The sequence below is a fragment of the Eurosta solidaginis genome, chromosome 4 (assembly GCF_040869045.1).
Source record: "Eurosta solidaginis isolate ZX-2024a chromosome 4, ASM4086904v1, whole genome shotgun sequence".
NCBI lineage: Eukaryota > Metazoa > Arthropoda > Insecta > Diptera > Tephritidae > Eurosta > Eurosta solidaginis.
Window position 1 is genome coordinate 95,515,341 of NC_090322.1, and position 23,045 is coordinate 95,538,385.

The following is a 23,045-nucleotide window of genomic DNA, read 5'->3' on the forward strand; positions in this document are numbered from 1 at the left end:
GAAAATATGATGGGGGATTATAATTGGTTTCTTATACGAGAATCAAATCCAGAAAATTACAGTAGACAAGCAAAAAGCAGAAACTATTTTTAAATATTTCAAGTACTAAATTTTGTAGAATTTCTTTAATAAAGGTCTCTTAAATAGCTAAATAAACAAAAATATAAAAATACGTATTTTCCCTTCGTTCACTTAATTGTTAATAATATTACAATGGATTTTCGTGAAGTAAAGCTTGCCTTATTTGGAATGTTCGCAGTTTTACGATCATCTAATAAAAGTTGTAAGTTTTTGTCTCTTTCGATTTTTTACGAATGAAAGAAAAAAAATGGAAATTTTTAATACAAAAAATCGATTTTTTATAATTCGATTCAAATAACTCTGAATCCAATAAGTATTTAAAAAAATGGTCTTTAAACAATTTTAAGGTAATTTCATTTGCTATTATACGCTGGTCTCTTTAACAAAATCGGACACCCCTTCCAGAGATATGATAAAATCAATGGATCTCCCTTTTCAAAAAAGGAAAATTTTAGAAAAAAAACCTATCCATAAAATTTTAAATTTCGACCATTTTTATAATTAGGGGAATATAGCAAATAAAAAAAAAAAATAGTGGTGATCCAGGGTAATGCAAAAAGTTTAATTTTGTAGAGCAGTGTAATCTACTCGCTGTCCTTTTTTAACTTTTTATACTCAGTTGAGCAGAGCTCACAGAGTATATTAACTTTGATTGGATAACGGTTGGTTGTACAGGTATAAAGGAATCGAGATAGATATAGACTGCTATATATCAAAATCATCAGTATCGAAAAAAAATTTGATGAAGCCATGTCCGTCCGTCCGTCTGTCCGTTAACACGATAACTTGAGTAAATTTTGAGATATCTTGACGAAATTTGGTATGTAGGTTCCTGAGCGCTCATCTCAGATCGCTATTTAAAATGAACGATATCGGACTATAACCACGCCCACTTTTTCGATATCAAACATTTCGAAAAATCGAAAAATTGCGATAATTCATTACCAAAGAGGTATAAAGCGATGAAACTTGGTAGGTGGGTTGAGCTTATGGTGCAGAATAGAAAATAACTAAAATTTTGGACAATGGGCGTGGAACCGCCCACTTTTAAAAGAAGGTAATTCAGAAGTTTTGCAAGCTGTAATTTGGCAGTCGTTGAAGATATCATGATGAAATTTGACAGGAACGTTACTCCTATTATTATTTGTATGCTTAATAAAAATTAGTAAAATCGGAGAACGACCACGCCCACTTTTAAAAAAAATTTTTTTTTAAAGTGAAATTTTTACAAAAAATTTAATATCTTTACAGTATATAAGTAAATTATGTCAACATTCAACTCCAGTAATGCTATGGTGCAACAAAATACAAAAATAAAAGAAAATTTCAAAATGGGCGTGGCTCCGCCCTTTTTCATTTGATTTGTCTAGGATACATTTAATGCCATAAGTCGAACAAAAATTTACCAATCCTTGTGAAATTTGGTAGCGGCTTAGATTCTAGGACGATAACTGTTTTCTGTGAAAAAGGGCGAAATCGGTTGAAGCCGCGCCCAGGTTTTATACACAGTCGACCATCTGTCCTTCCGCTCGGCCCTTAACACGATAACTTGAGCAAAAATCGATATATCTTTACTAAACTCAGTTCACATAATTATCTGAACTCACTTTCTATTGGTATAAAAAATGGCCGAAATCTGACTATGACCACGCCCACTCTTTCGATATCGAAAATTACGAAAAATGAAAACAGTGCCATAATTCTATACCAAATACGAAAAAAGGGTTGAAACATGGTAATTGGATTGGTTTATTGACGCTAAATATAACTTTAGAAAAAAACTTTGTAAAATAGGTGTGACACCTACCATATTAAGTAGAAGAAAATGAAAAAGTTCTGCAGGGCGAAATCAAAAGCCCTTGAAATCATGGCAGGATTACTATTCGTGGTATTACATATATAAATAAATTAGCGGTACCCGACAGATGATGTTCTGGGTCACCCTGGTCCACATTTTGGTCGATATCTCGAAAAGGCCTTCACATATACAACTACCACCACTACTTTTTAAAATTCTTATTAATACATTTAATTTGACACCCAGATTGTACAAACACATTATAGAGTCACCCCTGGTCCACCTTTATGGCGATATATTGAAAAGGCGTCCACCTATAGAATTAAGGCGCACTCCTTTTTAAAATACTCATTATCACCTTTCGTTTGATACCCATAATGTACAAACGCATTCTAGAGTCACCCCTGGTCCACCTTTATAACGATATCCCGAAAAGGCGTCCACCCATAGAACTAAGGCCCACTCCCTTTTAAAATACTCATTAACACCTTTTATTTGGTACCCATATCGTACAAACTAATTCTAGAGTCACCCCTGGTCCACCTTTATAACGATATCCCGAAAAGGCGTCCACTTATAGAATTAAGGCCCACTCCCTTTTAAAATACTCATTAACACCTTTTATTTGGTACCCATATCGTACAAACTAATTCTAGAGTCACCCCTGTAGTGGAATTCACAACTTTTTTAACGATATTTGCCATCGCTTTATTTGCGAATCGATAACTATAACGATTTCGTTATTCAGTAACTATTTTGTATCGATATTCGTTAATCGACGATCAGCTGTGTTGTTAAATAAACGGCAAGTGAATTGGCTGCGTTAAAAATCACGAAATTTACATTTCTGACAATTTTAGTTAAAAAAGAAAATCAGAGCTTTAATTAAATACCTTCAAACACGAAAAGCTGCTTTATTTATAAATCAAATGGCATTTGAGTACTTGCCATACGTTTTGTCACAAGATGAAGAGTTACTGAGGCCATCGCCAGTGGACAGACGCCTTCTTAGAGAAGTAGATAACCCATTCCACCTAAATGCAACGGAGTTTCGAAAGCTGTACCGACTAACCCCAGACTTGTCTCATGATATTATTTCTCAACTTCATGGTCAATTAAGGGGTACAAGAATAACTGCGACATTAACAGAGAAACAGGTAAATCAGGGAATTTCATATAATTTTCATTTGAACACTATTATAAAAATTTCAGGTTCTAACTGCTTTCCGCTTCTTCGCAACTGGTTGTTATCAACGGCCCGTTGGAGAACAATGGGGCATATCAATGAGCCAGTCGTCTGTAAGCCGCTGTATACATCGCGTAACAAATGATATCAACCATTCTTTGTTTTTCGATAAAGTAAAGTTTCCAATGACTCAAATAGAGCGGCAAGCTGCGAAAGAAATTTTTTCTGCGTCACCTGCACCATTTGTGGGAGGTACTATTGGGGCTATTGATTGCACTCATGTGTCGATCATGAGCCCCAGAAATCATGAAGAGGCATATGTAAATCACCATGGATACCATTCAATAAATGTACAAATGGTAAAAGCAATAATTCAAAGAAATGTATTGTACTTTTTTGATTATAATATATTTTTATATACAGATTTGTGACCCCAACCTAAAGATATTGAATGTCAATGCTAAATTTCCAGGAGCAAGGCACGATGCATTTATCTGGAGCTCCTCTGCAGTACGGAGAGTGATGCAGAGAAATTTTGAAAATGGTAGCCGCAACATGTTTTTGATAGGTAAGTGTGTTTAATGCACTGAAATTTCCCAGAAAATAAAATCGCACCAAAACTACTTGCTACTCTGGATACCTTTTAGAACCCTGGCTGATGACTCCTTTACCTAACCAACCAGAGGGGAGCCCAAAATTTCGGTACAATGAGGCATTGTGTAAAGCTCGAAACACAGTCGAGAGAATTTTTGGTGTTCTCAAAGGAACATGGCGAAGCCTATCACAGCAAAGGACTCTTTTGTATCATCCAGGATTTACTGGTAGAATAGTTAACGCATGCGCAGTGTTGCATAACATCCGTTTAAGTGAACCCATACACGAGCCTGACACTGAATACTTAGATCAAAGCCCAAGTGATAGCAATGTTAATCAAGGCGCACCCTCTTCAATAGCGAAACGTGTTCAAGACCGACTTATTGCTAATTACTATACTTAAGTACAGACTTAACAAACTTATAAATAAAAAAATCTACAGGAATGTAAAGCAAACATTTTGGCATTTTATTTTATATTTGGTCTACTTTGGTAGCGAAAACTTCCATCATACCGAACAGTCAAACTTAACAATATCATTTCAATAGAAACGAACTTCGTGTCCTTTAAAATTAAAATAAATACTTATGAGGTTTTAACACAGCTCAATTTTATACATAATATATTTATTTGAATGTAAAAAATTCATTCATTCGTTTACATAGATCGATTTCTTTTGGAAATTATTTTAAAAAATAGCTACTTTGGTAGTAAAAACTTCGATTCGGTATCGTCAAACTTAACAATATCACTACCAAACAATATCAATAACCCGCTAATCCCGGAGTTTCCATTAAAAAGTCCACCATTCGACCTAACTGCTCGGCTGTGGTACGGCTTCTCCTTTGATTGGTATTAATTGATGACGCCATTCTATTTTAATATGAGAAATTTGTTATGTCGAGAAATATGAAATTAATTCCGCATTTACTTACCTTTTGTTGATAACGCAAACTGTATCTCAAAACTTGCACAATAATAACTTTTAAAAGCAGTTAGTATAGGGAATTTGTTTATGTTTTGCATTCCTTTTGTGCTTTTCGCATTTTTTAGCTTTCGTTAAGCTTTGCTGCCACCTTTCTACTATTTTAAATGTCATTTATTGCGAGTCGTTAAAACTAAGTTAGTGAATAGTACAATCGATAAGGCAAGCGACAAAATCGTTAATTAAAATCTCGACAAACCGCATCGTTATAAGTTAGTGAATTCCACTACTGGTCCACCTTTATAACGATATCCCGAAAAGGCGTCCAACTATAGAATTAAGACCCACTCCCTTTTAAAATACTCAATAACACCTTTTATTTGGTACCCATATCGTACAAACTAATTCTAGAGTCACCCCTGGTCCACGTTTATAACGATATCCCGAAAAGGCGTCCACCTATAGAATTAAGGCCCACTCCCTTTTAAAATACTCATTAACACCTTTCATTTGATACCCATATCGTACAAACAAATTCTAGAGTCACCCCTGGTCCACCTTTATATCGATATCTCGAAAAGGCGTCCACCCATAGAACTAAGGCCCTAATTCATTTCTATTAACGTATGTAAGCAACAAAAAAAAAAAAGATAATGCAGGTTTCTTAACCAGGGCTACAGCATTGTTGAACTACGAATAGCTAATTACACTATGAAAATGTAGGAAAGTGTGTGTAGTGCATAAGTGAGAGAAAAAAAATGATCCAACAGATCACACTTTATTGGGCCGAAATCGAAACGAAATCTAATATGAATACTTAAGTCTGACTAAGCTTGTTCTGTTGGGGGTTCTTTCCTTTTCTCTTACTTTTGCTCGTAATATTTTAAATTATACAATTATTTACGTCTCCCCCTTTTTTTTTATAATCGTTATAAGCGCTATGTGTGAGAAAAATATGTAATTAAATGTACTTATGTATAGTAGATATACTACATACAACGTAAGAATTTGGTCGAGTACCCCTTTTCTGTTTTCCCTTCACAAAACATATTTTAGGGCTATAAAGTTGTGATACAAATTCCGATAATTGGGGCTCTCTTACAAAATTATTATGTTGTTGTAGTAGAACTTATTTTTGAGTTTAACAAAATATCAATTTGGTGTAACACATAGTATAATGACACTAACATGTAATATGTACCAAGAAACTTGTTATAAAAGCAATAAAGATTAAATTTGTATAGCGCTATGTATTATATGCACGTATATTATTTGCTTCTGGTTGTTCGAACGATATTGCTAGCAATAGTGAGTCATATGTATAGATATATATATATATATATATTGCATTTGAATGATATAAGAAAAGAAAGTTTAAATCTTCTAGCCAATTCGTGCATAATTTTTTTTCTAACAACCCACAGTTGAGTTCCAAAAATGGATCGTTAAAACGTTTCACGTGATAAGGACGGCTTATTATCAATAAAATTTATAGAGCTAACTTCAAACATTTTAAAGCGACAAAATATATTATTAAAATGATATAAAAAAAGGATGTATGCCCTTTGCTGTAAAGCTAACAATTTCAAGTATTCAATAATAAAATTTTACGGGAAAAATCGACCCTTGTTAAATGGTTCAACCGGACTGTATAAAACCCTCTAAGTACCACTTAGAAGTTTCTTTAACTACCCTGCAAAAACGCTCTCGTCATTCCACGTCATTTGACTAGCTATTATACAGTCATAGGTTATATTCCTAGTCACATTTGCATGGGCGTGGGTAAGTTTTATGACCAAATTTTTTTGTAGGGTAATTATTTTGAAGTTCATACATGGCTGGTACTTACATGGCCGCCAGAGCACGTACCGTGGGCCTCTGCCGGCGTGGTTACTGGTGATGTTGTTGTTGCTGGTGAAGTTGTCGCTGTTGTTGGTTATGGCGAGCGGTCTTGGGCGCGCTGTGTTGGTACTGTTGGTGGTTGTTGAGCTCTGGTCCGAGGTGATCGAGTTAACCTGGTGGCCATAAAACTTCGTGTTGACCTTTACGATCTGGATGACTTGGTGCTAATTTTGGCGTTCGTTGTTTACGCTGCGGCGTACTGCTGGCCCTGGAGGCGGAGGTGGTGTCGGACGCTTTTCCAAAGGTGGTAGTGTACTTCGTAAACGTAGAGAAAGGGGTTTATCTTCGGATAACAAGGGTTCTCATCACCAATTAGTTTAGTGCCGTCCGAATCCGAATCGGTATCACTAGAACTTTCCTCACTAGGTGTGACTGTGAAACGCCGACCTACTTCAACTGGGTATTCTATACGTGGAGCTTGTGTCACCACAACACACCCGTCGTAAGGTTTATTACCACCCAAAATAAACGAGTAGGAACCAGGTTTGTCGGAATGGACTGTGTCGGTACTTTGTGCTATCGACTCTTCCTAGTTTCTGGGCATTCACCTGTTTGTTCTTTTAGTAGTTGGGTAAAGGAATCGGGCTGCGATTCCTCGTTGCAGTCTTTTGGCTCTTCAACAATACTCGCTTGAATATGTGCACAGCACAACGAGGGTGTTTTGCGATGAGTTGAATATATGTAGTTGAGGACGTGCAGTTGAGGTAAGCAATAGTGCTAATGAAGCAGTCTCTGAGCTTGACGCCTTTGGTGTTGAAGTTGTGTCCTAGATGTTATACGATCTTTTGGTATGGTCGCAGGGCCACCAAAATTTAGGCTGAAGCAAATCACAAATCTTCTCGTTGGTATAACGCCTTATAGGACTAGTTTTACGATAAACCCTTTTGGTTTTATAAAAATTTCCAATTAACTGCGCAAGTAAAAGCTAATTCTTGCGTTTTTTCCCGGCCGGAAAACTCGTGGCTTTCTTTTCTTTTCTAAAATTGTTTACTCCTTCTTGGTGTTTCTACGGCCGGAAACTCATGGAAATTTTTGCTAGTGATCGCCGGTCTGTTTTTTTCTTGTTTTCCGATACTTTTTTATCGCAACTTTCGCCCCATCACTAGTCACTAGGTGTGTTGGCGCGAACACGCTCCCAAGTGGACCGTAACCGTAGACCATAACAGCAGACCGTAACACGTACAAACGCATTCTAGAGTCATCCCTGGTCCACCTTTATGGCGATATCTCTAAAAGGCGTCCACCCATAGAACTAAGGCCCACCCACTTTTAAAATACTCATTAACACCTTTCATTTGATACCCATATCGTACAAATTAATTCTAGAGTCACCCCTGGTCCACCTTTAAGGCAATATCTCGAAAAGGCGTCCACCCATAGAACTAAGGCCCACTCCCTATTAAAATACTCATTAACACCTTTTATTTGGTACCCATATCGTACAAACTAATTCTAGAGTCACCCCTGGTCCACCTTTATTACGATATCCTGAAAAGGCGTCCACGTATAGAACTAAGGCCCACTCCCTTTTAAAATACTCATTAATACCTTTCATTTGATACCCATATCGTACAAACAAATTCTAGAGTCACCCCTTGTCCACCTTTATGGCAATATCTCGAAAAGGCGTCAACCCATAGAACTAAGGCCCACTCCCTTTTAAAACACTCATTAACACCTTTCGTTTGATACCCTTATTGTACAAACGCATTCTAGAGTCACCCCTGGTCCACCTTTATAACGATATCCCGAAAAGGCGTCCACCTATAGAACTATGGCCCTTTCCCTCTTAAAATACTCTTTAATACCTGCCATTTGATACGCATGTCATACAAACACATTCCAGGGTTACCCTGTTCATTTTCCTAAATGGTGATTTTCCCTTATTTTGTCTCCATAGCTCTCAACTGAGTACGTAATGTTCGGTTACACCCGAACTAAGCCTTCCTTACTTGTTTTGATTAATTTTCACTTACTAGTATTTATTATTATAAATAAAAAAAAATTATTTCGCAACTTGTAATATGTCCACTATTTTTATTTTGTTTGTATAACACTAAGAATGAGCATGATGGAATAATAGAAGGTTGCGCATGTCAACATTAGTTCAGCTGTTTTTTATGAGCAATTTTTATGTCATTTTCCTTTAGCTCTTGTTTTTTTCTCTCTTTCTTTCATTCGTTCAAGCAGTCAAGTGTGACGTAGCTGCGCAGAACGAAGCAACTTTGAGTTCGTGAATGCACAAACTTCTGTGGGTAATTTGTGAAGAATAAGTGATCACGGCGGCCACCGTGGTGTGATGGGTAGCGTGCTCCGACTATCATACCGTATGCCCTGGGTTCAACTCCCAGGCAAAGCAACATCAAAATTTTAGAAATAAGATTTTTCAATTAGAAGAAAAATTTTCTAAGCGGGGTCGCCCCTCGGCAGTGTTTGGCAAGCACTCCGGGTGTATTTCTGCCATGAAAAGCTCTCAGTGAAAACTCATCTGCTTTGCAGATGCCGTTCGGAGTCGGCATAAAACATGTAGGTCCCGTCCGGCCAATTTGTAGGGAAAATCAAGAGGAGCACGACGCAAATTGGAAGAGAAGCTCGGCCTTAGATCTCTTCGGAGGTTATCGCGCCTTACATTTATTTTTTATTTAAGTGATCAAATAATCGATAACTGTGACAATAATCATAGCATCGCATTTCTAGTGTTAATTGAATCCTTTCACAGTCGAACTCTAACCTAGTTCTCTTACCTAGTTTTCGATTCGAATTCCATTAGAGAACTACTGTTGAGCTCAAGGCCGGATTAAATAAAACGCTTTTATTTTGTTTTTATTTAATTTAATGTCAATATTTCGACCTCTGTCTGAAATCATCATCAGGAATCTTAAGCTGCACTTGCAAGACTAAGATTGCAGCTTAAGATTCCTGATGATGACTTCAGACTGAGGTCGAAATATTGCCATTAAATTAAATTAAAACAAAATAAAAGCGTTTAATTTAATCCGGCCTTGAGCTCAACAATAACAACAACGGTATATACTAACGGCCAAAAAAGAAAATAAATCATTAGAGAACTACATTATAATTCTAATGTAAAATTACAATATTTCTCAAACGTTAGAAACTGTATTTGCTGGGAACTTCCATTTGTTTGAAGTACTTCACTGCCTTTCGGTACTATGAGCGAAAGAGATTTTACGATGCCTTTAGATACATAATGCATTATATAAACCGCTACCAGAGTTTTTTAAATAAAAATATTTACGTGTTTAAATAATAGTCAATCTCTAGGCCAGATTAAATATATAGAAATTTAAACCACAAAATGATTATGTGTAAACATATATTAGTTAATTTTTAGTTATGTCGATATTTCGACTTCATTCTGAACCCATGTTGTTGTCATCTTCAGGAACCGTGGAATGCACCTGGTCGACAACGTTAACCGTGACGGTTGATAAAACAGCAACAACAATTAAAAAGATTTACTGGTAAAAGTCTAGAACAGGGGTCGACTGCTAATATGCGTCCAAAAGTATCGGGACAGGTGTCAAACTACGAGTATTGCCCTCAATATTAATGATCCAAAGGCGGAAAATAAAAATTGTATCTCTTTCATGGGGTTGTTGTAATTTTGTGGTACACAGGAAAAAAAATTTTATACAGAGGGATTTTACACAGATTTGGTTTCGATCCCACCCTCTTGGTGGCCCGCCCACGGCGCAGCCAAAGCCATCAATGCGCAAAGGTGTACTGCGCAAAAAAGCTTTGGATCCCACCTCCGGATTCGTAGGGGCTTGGTGTAATTTTTCGGTTCTTTGTTAATATCTTTTGGCAAAATTTTTTCAGCCTTGGGATTTATAATACTGAGGCCAAGACGCGTCCTTTGACACCTCCCCGGATATTTTGGGCAAGTAATAGCAGTCGACCCCTGTTTCAGACTTTTGCTGATTTACGTAACTTTGTACTCTTCAACAGAATGCAGAACAAATTTTGCAGAAAATGTATTTCTTTGAGGAACTTTGTATGAAGAATTAAGCATCAAAATTTCTTACTTTCGTAGCACACGTAAATATTCGCAAACAAAGTGAGGTTATTTATTTATTTATTTATTATTTAAAGTCGACGACAAACTATGGTCGACTGCATAATATAAAAGATATATAAATATACAACTCAAAAGATAAAATTTAAGATATATCGAGATTTGAACAATGTTATATTACAAACAAAGAAATATTAATGAACATTACTATTTAATTTCAAAATATAATAATTGTTGCGCAGATTATATTAAACAGTTGTAGTTGTAAGAAAACGCGTGTTTTCTGTATGGTTAGAAAAAACGGAAGTAAGTATTTTATTGACATTTAATATTCAAGATGTCATTTACATAGAACGGTTGCATTTATTAGTATGCATGTGTAATTCCAAATATACATAGCTTAGTATAAAATAATATATTTATTGAACACCCTTCCGGAATATATATTTTATACAAATGGGCGTAAAATTACTTTAAGCCAACTTCGTTCAAGAAAAAATTAATTTTGGTTGCGGTTACGGCCTTCGTTAAAGTATCCGCCAACATATTCTCAGAAGTAATATATTCAATTTTAATTTCACCGCTTTCAATTTTTTTTTGAATGAACTTTGCTTTAATATTTACATGTTTTGTGCGCGCAGAAAATGAATTGTTAGTTGCTATGAACATTGCGTTTTGTTGTCACAAAAAACCACCATAGTCTTCGGTTCGCTTTGAACTAGTTCGTTTTGTAATCGCTTAAGCCATATAGACTCTCTAATAGCACAGACCATTGACATCAATTCTGCTTCTGTGATTGAAAGTGCCACAGTTTGTTGACGCTTTGTTGACCAGGAGATTGCGCCACCTTGATACATAAAGATGTACCCAGAAGTGGATCGTCTGCTGTCGATGTCACCAGCCCAATCTGCATCACAGAAGCCAATAATTTCTTCAGAGTCTTTTCTGTATAACAAACACTTGTTTATGGTGCCTTGCAGGTAACGCATTATTCGTTTCAGTGCAGTCCAATGTGCCTGACCGGGGTTAGAGGTGAAGCGACTTAAAATATTCACTGCATAGCAGATGTCCGGTCTAGTAATCTGTGCAGCGTATAAGAGACACCCTACCGCCTGCATGTACGGCACGTTAGCCATCGCCTTTCGTTCGGAGTCAGACTTCGGACACATTTCAGATGTCAACTTTTGATTTGTATCGATCGGTGTGGATATTGGATTACATGTATCCATGCCAAAACGCTTTAAAACATCGGCGATATATGCCGACTGATCAATCTTTATGCCGCTATTGTCGCGTGTAACTCTCATGCCTAAAACTGACTTAGCTTCGCCAATGTCTTTCATTTGAAACGTCTTCATTAGACTCTCTTTTAGTTTCATGATCTTATCAATTTCGTTGCTGAATATCAGTACATCATCTACATATATAGCCACAAAGAATAATTTATCTTTCCCATTGGCATTGTAGATGCATTGATCCACTTCACTTCTGTGAAGCCCAAAGCTCAGTAGTACGTGGTTGAGTTTTTCGTTCCAAACTCGACTTGATTGTTTTAAGCCATATATTGACTTGCGAAGCTTGCAGACCCTTCCGGAATTGTCATTAAAAAACAATAGGTTGTGTCATATATAGCTCCTCCTTTAAATTTCCATTTAAAAATGCGGTGACAGCATCCATTTGGTGTATAATCAAATTGAACTTGGCCGATAAAGCTAAAAGGAATCTAAGCGATGTATACCTTACGACCGGCGCATAGGTTTCTTCGTAGTCGATTCCCTTTTTTTGACTATATCCCTTTACGACAAGTCTCGCCTTGTGTCGAACTGCTTCGCCATCAGCATTCACTTTGGTTTTAAAAACCCATTTACTTTTTATAGCTGTCTTTCCTGGAGGTAGTGTGGTAAGATCCCAAGTCTGGTTAGCCATGTGCGAAGCCATTTCATCTTCCATAGCTGACTTCCATTCGTTTGCATTTTCTAGCGATAAAGCTTCTTCAACTATTTGCGGCTCTTTAAGAACAAAACTCAATGCACAAAAATTATTAGAAGTACATGACTTACTATTAAGTCGTTCAGATCTACGTACCTCCATATCAGCTAAAGAGATTTTAGCTTCCGGCAATATGTTTTGTCGTTGGCATCTTCCTCATAGCTGCTCTCATCAATGGATTCTAAAATGCCACTTGCATCAGCATTACTACTTTGTGTTGTGGCACCTTCTTCTTCTGAATAACTTGCTGATGACGATTCAATATTTTCAGCACTTCCCTCTGAATCGGCAACAGTTTCGTTCGAATTTTCTCTTAGATCATAAAAGTAGTTATTTTTAGGCAGCGCTAAAAAGATTTGTTTTTCATTCTCAAGGAACGTAACATCGCGACTGATGATAATTGTTTTTGTTAGTGGGTTAAACAGCCTATACGCTTTAGTAGTTTCACTGTAACCTACAAATGTGCTTTCAATAGATTTCGGGGCCAACTTGCTTCCCCTTTTTTGTTTTGGTATGAGTGCTAAGGCTTTGCACCCAAATACTCGCAAATGTTTTATATTTGGTTTCTTGCCTGACCAAAGTTCTTCAGGGCTACCATTTTTTGAGTTACGAGCTATGCGGTTTAATATATATGCTGCCGTATTCGCTGCTTCAGCCCAAAACTTGTCTTCAAGGCCAGCATCTAAAAGCATACATCGAATCCGCTCCATTAGTGTGCGGTTCATTCGCTCTGCCACGCCATTCTGTTCAGGCGTGTACGGTGTTGTTGTTTGATGCAAAATTCCACATTTCGCAGTATATTTCTTGAACGGGCCGTTCACATACTCGGTCCCGTTGTCTGAACGTAATATTTTAATGCTTTTGCCACATTGATTTTCAACGAAGTTCTTGAATTTTATAAATTCTTCATACACTTCGGATTTCGATTTGATTGGAATAGCAAACACTTTGCGTGTGTAGTCGTCAACAAATGTTAGTAAATAACGTGCACCAGCATGTGATGGTACTTGAAATGGACCCATGATGTCTGTATGGACAACTTCCAAAACGTTAGTCGCATAACTCTCGCTAAGGTTGAATGGCGATTTGGCTTGTTTGCCTTTAATACACACGACACACTTATGATTATCAGCCGAATTAAAAGTCACACCATTCATTACGCCTGTAGCAGACATCAGTTTGTTGCTTACATGCCCAAGTCGTCTGTGCCATAAATTGTAATCCACAGCTACAAATGCACACTTGTTTCTATTCTCAACTTCTTGACAATTTAATTTATAAAGCCCATCAATCAATTTTGCAGAAGCGACTACTGTGTTGTTTTTATTAAGTATTTTGCAGAAATTACCTTCGAAAACAATTTTTTTCCATTTAACGCCATCTGGCTGACTGAAAGGAGATTAGTGCATAAATTCGGCACATATTCAACATTTTTCACAGTAAGTATTCTATTTTCGTTGTTTGTCATTACCGAAAATTCTAAATCACCAACACATTCGACGTTTAACGTGTTGTTGTCTGCAATTGTTATTGCTTTGTTTGGTGTAGGTCTTCTGTTGTGAAGATTTTTTTCACTGCAAGTCATATGGTTGGTCGCGCCTGAGTCAATGTGCCAGTCAGTTGCGTTTTTTGTGTTTGTACACAGCGAGGCCAGCAGAACTTGATCATTTACTTTTTTTGTTTTGTTCCGACAGTTCTTAGCGGAATGACCAGGCTGCTTGCATGCATGGCAGAAATATTTGTTTGCTTTATGCCTGTTGTTTTTGTTACCTGAGTATAGAGCTTTTTCTTCATTGCTTTATGTATCAAATTTTACATCTTGAAGTAATAGCGATTTTATTGAGTCAACTGTCAGCACTTTTTTGGAATTTTCAACAGCTAATACTAGTGACTTAAATTCATTAGGTAACCCAGCTAATAACAGCGATGCAATTAACTCATCATCAAGTTCGAGTCCAGCTGTTTTCACTTTTATTGATGTGAGTACCATAGCATTGATGTACTCTTGCATGGATGGAAAATCTGATAACTTTAATTGAACCAGTTGCTTTAACAGTTCAACCTTCCTAGTAAGACCTTTATCTTCATATGCTTCCATTAAACTATCCCATGCGTCTTTTGCAGTGCTCTTCTGAGCAATAATTCCAAAGTTGCTTGGATCTAGCATCAGATAAATTTCCGCAGATGCACGACAATCAGCATCTTTCTCAGCTGCAGTCGCATTCGCGCTCAGTCCAGGGTCAATTGTTTTCCATAGTCCCTTAATGACCAGGTATGACTTGGCCTGTTGCTTCCACACGTCAAAATTCTCTCTACCACGAAGTTTTTCGAATGGGAATGTTAATGTACTGTGGCTCATTTTACCAGCTAAAGTCCAATTATTCAGCAACGATGACAAATTATAATTTACTAAGCGCAATAACACAAACGAATTCTTAATTTAATACAACTAAGTGTCGGCCCATAACCTGTTGCGCAGATTATATTAAAAAGTTGTAGTTGTAAGAAAACGCATGTTTTCTGTATGGTTAGAAAAAACGGAAGTAAGTATTTTATTGACATTTAATATTCAAGATGTCATTTACATAGAACGGTTGCATTTATTAGTATGCATGTGTAATTCCAAATATACATAGCTTAGTATAAAATAATATATTTATTCAACAATAATAATAAGAAATATGAGTAGAAATAAGATCTTATGCCGAAATCTTATACTGGCGGGATGCATCAGATTCCGCTCAGCATGATTTCGGAATGCAGTGGATTCCAATTGCATGTCATGGGAATCCGGCAGTGCTAAGAGTAGTGTAATGAGGACACGCCATCACAAGGCATAAAAAAGTAACATGACCTGTGTTGTTGGAATGCACCGGATTCCAATCAGCTCGATGCCTGACCCATAAGATTATACTGCCGGAATGCATACGATTCCGGTCAGTGACTCATGAAAAAGCATGTTTTTTACCTTGTTGGAATGCACCAGATTCCAATCAACACAGTACTGTCTTGTTCCTTCTTAATGATACATGTTGATAAATGTTCCTCCATCCTTAAGCGAGATAGTTCCTGTTTTTTATCGAAGGAATAAAATGCAGGCAAATTAAATTAGCTTGTATCTCTTAAATTAGATAGGCAAGTATTGCATTACGTATAGTGGCAAAAGTACATTCAAGACTGATGCAGCTATACAAGTCATTGTAGTGCGCGCATCATATAAGAAGAGGATTATTTTTAGGAAAGTACCGTCGACAAAGGGGTAAATAGAAAGGAACGTAGTGTCTGGATACTCTAGGGGGAACCGCAAAAAACAAGCGGCTGAGGAGGTCCGCAGAATCAATTTCTCCAATAATGAGCCTATGGATGAACAATACCCCCAGTAATATTCTCCGATTTTCAAGAGTGGGTAAGTTAATAAGAAGAAGTCTACTTCTGTATGGAGGAAGGTGGAGACTTGTGTCCCAATTAAGGCCGCGCAATGCAAATATCAAAAATTGCTTTTAAACTGACTCAAGACGCTTTATATGCTTTTGAGAAACAGGGGGCCAAACGCATGAGCAATACTCGAGTATTGGACGAACCAGCGATGTGTAAAGAACCTTAGTCAGGTACGGATCATCGAATTCTTTAGCCCATCTTTTAACAAATCCAAGTAAATCCAACGCTTTGTTGACTATAGATGAAATATGCATGTTAAAATTCAATTTCGGATCAAAAAGGACACCTGGATCATTGGCAATAGATATACGCTCCAAAGGCGTACCATCTATTACATAAGATTTCAATGCTGGCTTCACTCGGTCATATGCTTACATTTAGAGCAATTTAAAGCTAGTAAATTTGTTGTGCACCAACATTGGAACGAGTCCAAGTCGGTCTGAAGAAGATCCAAGGAACTCAAATTGGTAGGACAGTAAGTGTAGCAAAGTTTTACATCATCCGCATACATTATAGTATGGGAATATAATATTGTCTGTGGCAAGTCATTAATGAAAAGGGCAAAAAGCAAAGGGCCTAGATGACTTCCCTGGGGTACACCGGAGGAAACTCCGAACGATTCCGACAGATTGCACTTGAACAGGACTTTTTGGGTCCGGTTAGAAAGAAAGCTTTTCAGCCACATTAATAGGTGAAACGGAAAGCCCAGTAAATCAAGCTTATGAATAAGCAACTCATGGTTGACGGTATCAAATGCGACTTTGCTTTTACTATTGCACTATGATCGACAGGCATTTTTAATGATATGTTTTAAGCTAAGGACCATAGTATAAATAGTAATTTCACTCTGGAGAAAAAGTCAATGACGTTGAGTTTTTCAGTGAGAAAATCAGCGTACCACACCATTTTCTGTGCACATGGTTGCATTTGCCAAAAGGAAATTATCTGTTTGCCAAAAAACTAGCTTTTTATGCATATATTTTTTAAATAAGTACACAATTATGTGATTAAGTGGGTATGAAATATATATGAGAGCCTCAACGCTTGCAACGCTGAAGCGTTGCCACTCATTATCAGCTTATACATAAAAAACCAACCCTCTCATATTAGTGAATTTCTTATGCCGGACCAACATAGAACGGTGCACTTTGATGAACGATTTCAATGTATGGCCGCACCTACATCTTGACGCACAAAGTTTGTGGAGTGTTGACATTGTCCCATTTTGCCATCAAATTCATGAAAAAATTTGCATTAAAAAAATTAAAGCAATCCCTTACATTGGTCGTTTTTTAGAAAGTTATTTGAATTAATGATATTTTAGTTAAAATAAAATAGAAAAGTAATATATGAAATAAAATTTTAAAATAAGAGTTTTTCGTTAATTGTGGTAGACTAACATGCCTCACTACCGGGTGCCCCTCATAATCCCGACTTTCAAAATCCCGACAACTCATAATCCCGACAATTTACAGAAATCCCGACAAGACTCAATCCAGACATACCAAAATCCCGACATAACGAAATCCCGACAACACAATATCCCGACAACTCAAAATCCCCACAGCACATAATCCAGACAAATTTTGTTTCAACTGTTATTTGTTCTTTAATTAAGTTCTCAATTAAATTATAAATATGTGTTTTTGCATGACCAATTAAAGCAAAAAGTCTTCTATGCCAGGCTTCAAGTTTGTTTTGAGTTCTAGGGAGATTAAATAATACATTATCATATACTGACCAAAGTTTTGGAAAATAAATGGGTGCAAGAGTTTTATTTCCTCGTTTTGATACATTTCCATATATATAGTTGTCTTCTAAAAATTTTGCTAATTTCAAATTATCTTTGCTCCCATTGTTAATAGCTTCAAAATATTCTGGAATATCATCAGCGGGAGCAAAAGCAAGAGCCTTTAGTTGTCTTATTTGAAGTGCACAAACCTCATCCGTTCCATATTTCCTTTCCAGTTTCTTTTTTGAACCCTACGCCATAATATCTGGCCAAAATGGAAAAAACAACCTTTATATTTGGCATCGGGAAAATATGATTGAAAAACTTTAACGCTTACTCTTTCAAAATCAGAAAGAATAAGGTTGAGTTGAAGGGTAATGCTATGGCTTGAAGCAACATTTAAGAGTTCATTTACGAACTCAAAATAGCACTGCTCGGTTGTTGTTGTTGTTGTAGCAATGCTCGCCCCACCTAATAGCCGCGACCGATCACAAATTGTCATCAATATCCTCTAACGGGAGTCCAAGGAAACTTGCCGTTTCAACAGGGGTGGACCATAAGGAAAGGGGTGTTAGAGGCGTTGGTTCCACATTACAATTGAAGAGATGGTTGGTGTCATGTGGGGACACATTGCAAGCGGGGCATACATTTTGTATGTCAGGGTTGATTCTGGATAGGTAAGAGTTTAACCTGTTACAGTATCCAGAACGAAGTTGAGCAAGAGTGACACGCGTTTCCCTGGGGAGTATGCGTTCCTCTTCCGCGAGTTCTGGATATTTTTCTTCAAGTACTGGATTCACCGGGAAATTCCCGACATAAAGGTCCGACGCCTGTCTATGGAGTTCACCAAGGACCTGCTGGTGTTTTTTCGCTTCATACGGCTGGGTTCTCAGGTGCCGTATTTCCTCAAACTGCTTAGGGAGATGACTCCTTAGGCCCCTAGGCGGTGCTGGTTCGTCAATCAGATGTCTGTTGGGATGCCCAGGTTTCTGGGTATTCAAGAGAAAATGTTTGGTCAGCATCTCATTTCTCTCCTTGATGGGGAGTATTCTCGCCTCATTATGCAGATGGTGTTCTGGGGACATAAGAAGACAGCCCGTGGCGATTCTGAGAGCAGTATTTTGGCAGGCCTGTATTTTCTTCCAGTGCATCCCTTGAAGCTTGCTCCGTAGATGTCCCAATTAGATTGGGCGAGATTAAGCGAAGTCGAGAGGTACACATGGTCGACCAAGCGGGAAAGGCGTGGGTTCAAGCGCGGGGCTGTAAAGTGTCGAAGATTATGGGTAGGTCTTAAAACCTTAGACTAACACAGTTGCTTCTATCATTAAAAAGAGAGGACTGTAAACTCATGACGGGTATTCTGACTGGACACTGCCTTCTGGCGTCACATGCCTTTAAACTAGGCTTGGTCAGTGATAGCCGATGTAGGAAGTGCGGGTTGGAGGAGGAAACGATCGAGCACGTTCTGTGCTCGTGCCCTGCACTTACCAGGCTAAGACTCCAGCTATTAGGAGTGATACAGCTGTCAGATATAGAAGCAGCAAGTGGCTTAAGTCCTAGGAAGCTTCTAGTATTTTCCAAGAGGACGGAGTTATTTTATAACATAGGTCCTGGTTTTTGATAGTGTTTTTCAGTTTGGTCGTTAAAACAAACTTCTGGTAACACTACGGACTCAATCAGTCTATGTGAGGTCCTCATGGACCGGCCAGTTCAACCTACCTACCTACAGTTATGCCCGGTTTTTCAGTGTGAGTTTAAACTACAGTTAATGTTGAATAGACTCGCACTTCGGCCGGTTAAGCTGAGATGAGCAGCAAAGTTTTATGTTATCGAACAAAGTGGCATGTTCTAGGCAACTTTAACTATAGTTTGAACGCGCACTGTAAAACGGAGCATAACTGTACTAAGGACAAACTGGGTTGCACTCACTACGCGCGAAAAGTTTTTTACATGTATTCTTATGGAGCACTTCACACCTAACCATAGCAGACATGAGCGGCAATGTTGATAAATTAGGCAAAAATTTGAAGAGCCGCAGTCGCTACATGTCGTGCGGATCATTGTGTCTTTAACTTTAGTCACTGTGACATAGTCTCATACAATAACATCAATCGTCGAAAGGTTTGAACGTAGTGTACCATGCAAAGTGTGTTAACTAAGCAATTAACATAAAAATTACAAACAGCCCACCCACTTGATGCAAATATCAGGTCTAGAGTTGTTTTTTTGTACGTAAGACTACTTAAAACAGAGCTGCATTTCATAGTTTGACAAAACTTAGTAATATTACTGAAATGTTCAGAAACAAATATTAAAGAACATTTATCGCCACCAACAATGCGGAAATTTACGCAAAGTAAAATTTATTTAAATTAGAGTCAACAAAGTCAGAAGAAACTTCACAAAATATGTAGCGCCAGACGACTGTAATAGCATATATCCATTATAGTTTTTGTTGAAGTTTTATTTTTTCGTATTGAAAAACTATAAAACAACTTTTTTGAAGTTTTTCAGCCACAAAAAAAAATTTATTTTCGAATTAAACACATACAATTTCACATGTTCTACATATCAGACACATATCTAAATATTCCATATTGATACATTTTTTTATTAAATATATGTGTAAGTAGGCTTTCCCATCTATATTTTATGTGCGAATAAAACTAAATTATTCCACTGTTTTCCCAACGTTTCGCTAATATTTTTATTTTTAGCATCATCAGGAGAATATTTATTAATTTATCTGTTACAAACAATATATAAAAATTATGAAAATTATCAATTAGTTTTCAAAACAGACATGAAAAACAACAAAGAAAAACAATTTGGTGAATAGTTTAAAATTTAACAAGATAAACTTACGTTATTTTGTCATTAAATCAAAACTGTTGTAAAAAACATTAAAAACATAAATCATCACAATATAATCATTACCATCTGACTATCATGGTAGCTTTGTCAATACCAAAAATTATTGTTTTGTAAACAAACAATGTAAGCGGCCGCTATGTTTTCCGTATCTTCGCGTTTATTGATCGTCTTTCCATAATTCTCAGGCTCTCAAGTGTATATCTTGTTGCTTCTCTCTTTTCCTTATCAATAAATTTCGTGTTGGTAAAGTCAGCTGAGTGTCCACTTGTTAATATATGTTGCGCTAGTGCTGTACTTGTTTTTTGTTTTCTGATGTCCGCTTCATGCTCGCCTAGTCTAACCGAAAGAGGTCGTTTTGTAGTACCAATATATATTCTTCTACATTCGTCGTTTTCATCGCCTTTGCATGTTACCTCGTATATAACATTGTTTTGTTGTTGGTGTTCTAAGGGATGCTTTGTTCTTGTATATATTGTGGACATGGTTTGGTTTGACCTGTAAGCTAGTACTGTGTTAGGTGTTTTTGCTATGCTGTGGTAAACATTTTCAGTGAGTCGTGGTATGTATGTTACGCTGAAGAATTTCTTTTGTGTTTGTGGTACCGAATTTGTTATTATTTGGTTGTGGCAGTTTCTTTTCATGAGCTCCTCCAAAAGAAACTGCCACAACCAAATAATAACAAATTCGGAACCACAAACACAAAAGAAATTCTTCAGCGCAACATACATACCACGACTCACCGAAAATGTTTACCACAGCATAGCAAAAACACCTAACACAGTACTAGCTTACAGGTCAAACCAAACCATGTCCACAATATATACAAGAACAAAGCATCCCTTAGAACACCAACAACAAAACAATGTTATATACGAGGTAACACGCAAAGGCGATGAAAACGACGAATGTAGAAGAATATATATTGGTACTAGAAAACGACCTCTTTCGGTTAGACTAGGCGAGCATGAAGCGGACATCAGAAAACAAAAAACAAGTACAGCACTAGCGCAACATATATTAACAAGTGGCCACTCAGCTGATTTTACCAACACGAAAATTATTGATAAGGAAAAGAGAGAAGCAACAAGATATACACTTGAGAGCCTGAGAATTATGGAAAGACGAGAAAAGACGATCAATAAACGCGAAGATACGGAAAACATAGCGGCCGCTTACATTGTTTGTTTACAAAACAATAATTTTTGGTATTGACAAAGCTACCATGATAGTCAGATGGTAATGATTATATTGTGATGATTTATGTTTTTAATGTTTTTTACAACAGTTTTGATTTAATGACAAAATAACGTAAGTTTGTCTTGTTAAATGTTAAACTATTCACCAAATTGTTTTTCTTTGTTGTTTTTCATGTCTGTTTTGAAAACTAATTGATAATTTTCATAATTTTTATATATTGTTTGTAACAGATAAATTAATAAATATTCCCCTGATGATGCTAAAAATAAAAATATTAGCGAAACGTTGGGAAAACAGTGGAATAATTTAGTTTTATTCGCACATAAAATATAGATTGAAAAGCCTACTTACGCATATATTTAATATTAAAGAAGAACCCATCGGAATATATATATAAAAAAAAAAAAAAAAACCAAAAAAAAGATAAATTTTTTTATTTTTCTCACATTTGGCCATAAAATTCTTAACTTGAAAGTCTTCAACAAAATTTGTCAGATTAGTTTAAACCTTAAAATATTTTGCCTTAAACAAGTTATATGACATATGAACTATAGGTTACCATACCCAAAATATTTGTAATGATTGAAGATTTATTGAAAATTTAACTTAAGTCTTCTGCGTTTCGAGATTCAGTTTTATACGATAAAACTAATGAGATTTACCGTTAAATCCTTTCAGATGCATAAATCTCGAATAAAACTCTAAGTGGAGGTATGCTGTAACTTATTTTTCTCATACAAAAATTCATTTTAGGGCATGTGAAGTAGATTTTCTGAACGACTGTTCTACTTTGAATCAAATGCATCAAGGTATGTGGACGTTACGCTGCGCGACATGTAGTGGCAGCGGCGCTTCACAGTGCGAGATATTTTGTTAAAGCACACTAAGCGGCAATCGAGCGTCACATTGCGGCAAAAGTTTATTTATTTTTGTCTGCAAAATGGACGACATAAAATTTGAAGCTGTAATAGTTTCATTTTTATGCAAAGAAGATGATAGAAGAAGAAAAGAGTCGCGGGTATGATTCGATATAATTGCAATAGATGATGACACTCCACCCAGTAATTATCCCAGGGAAGTAAAGGAATCCTACTGAATTGGAAATTAATTTATATTAGTAATATTGGTATATTTATAGTGAGTAAAATAAGATATTCAATTTTTTCTTATTTATATATGTATATCCATTGTACATTGTTTTACTTCAATTTATGTACATCTTATATATCTCTTTAAACTAGAAGTTTCGTGTTTAATTGATTTAATTTGCGATTTTAATCGTCATGCATA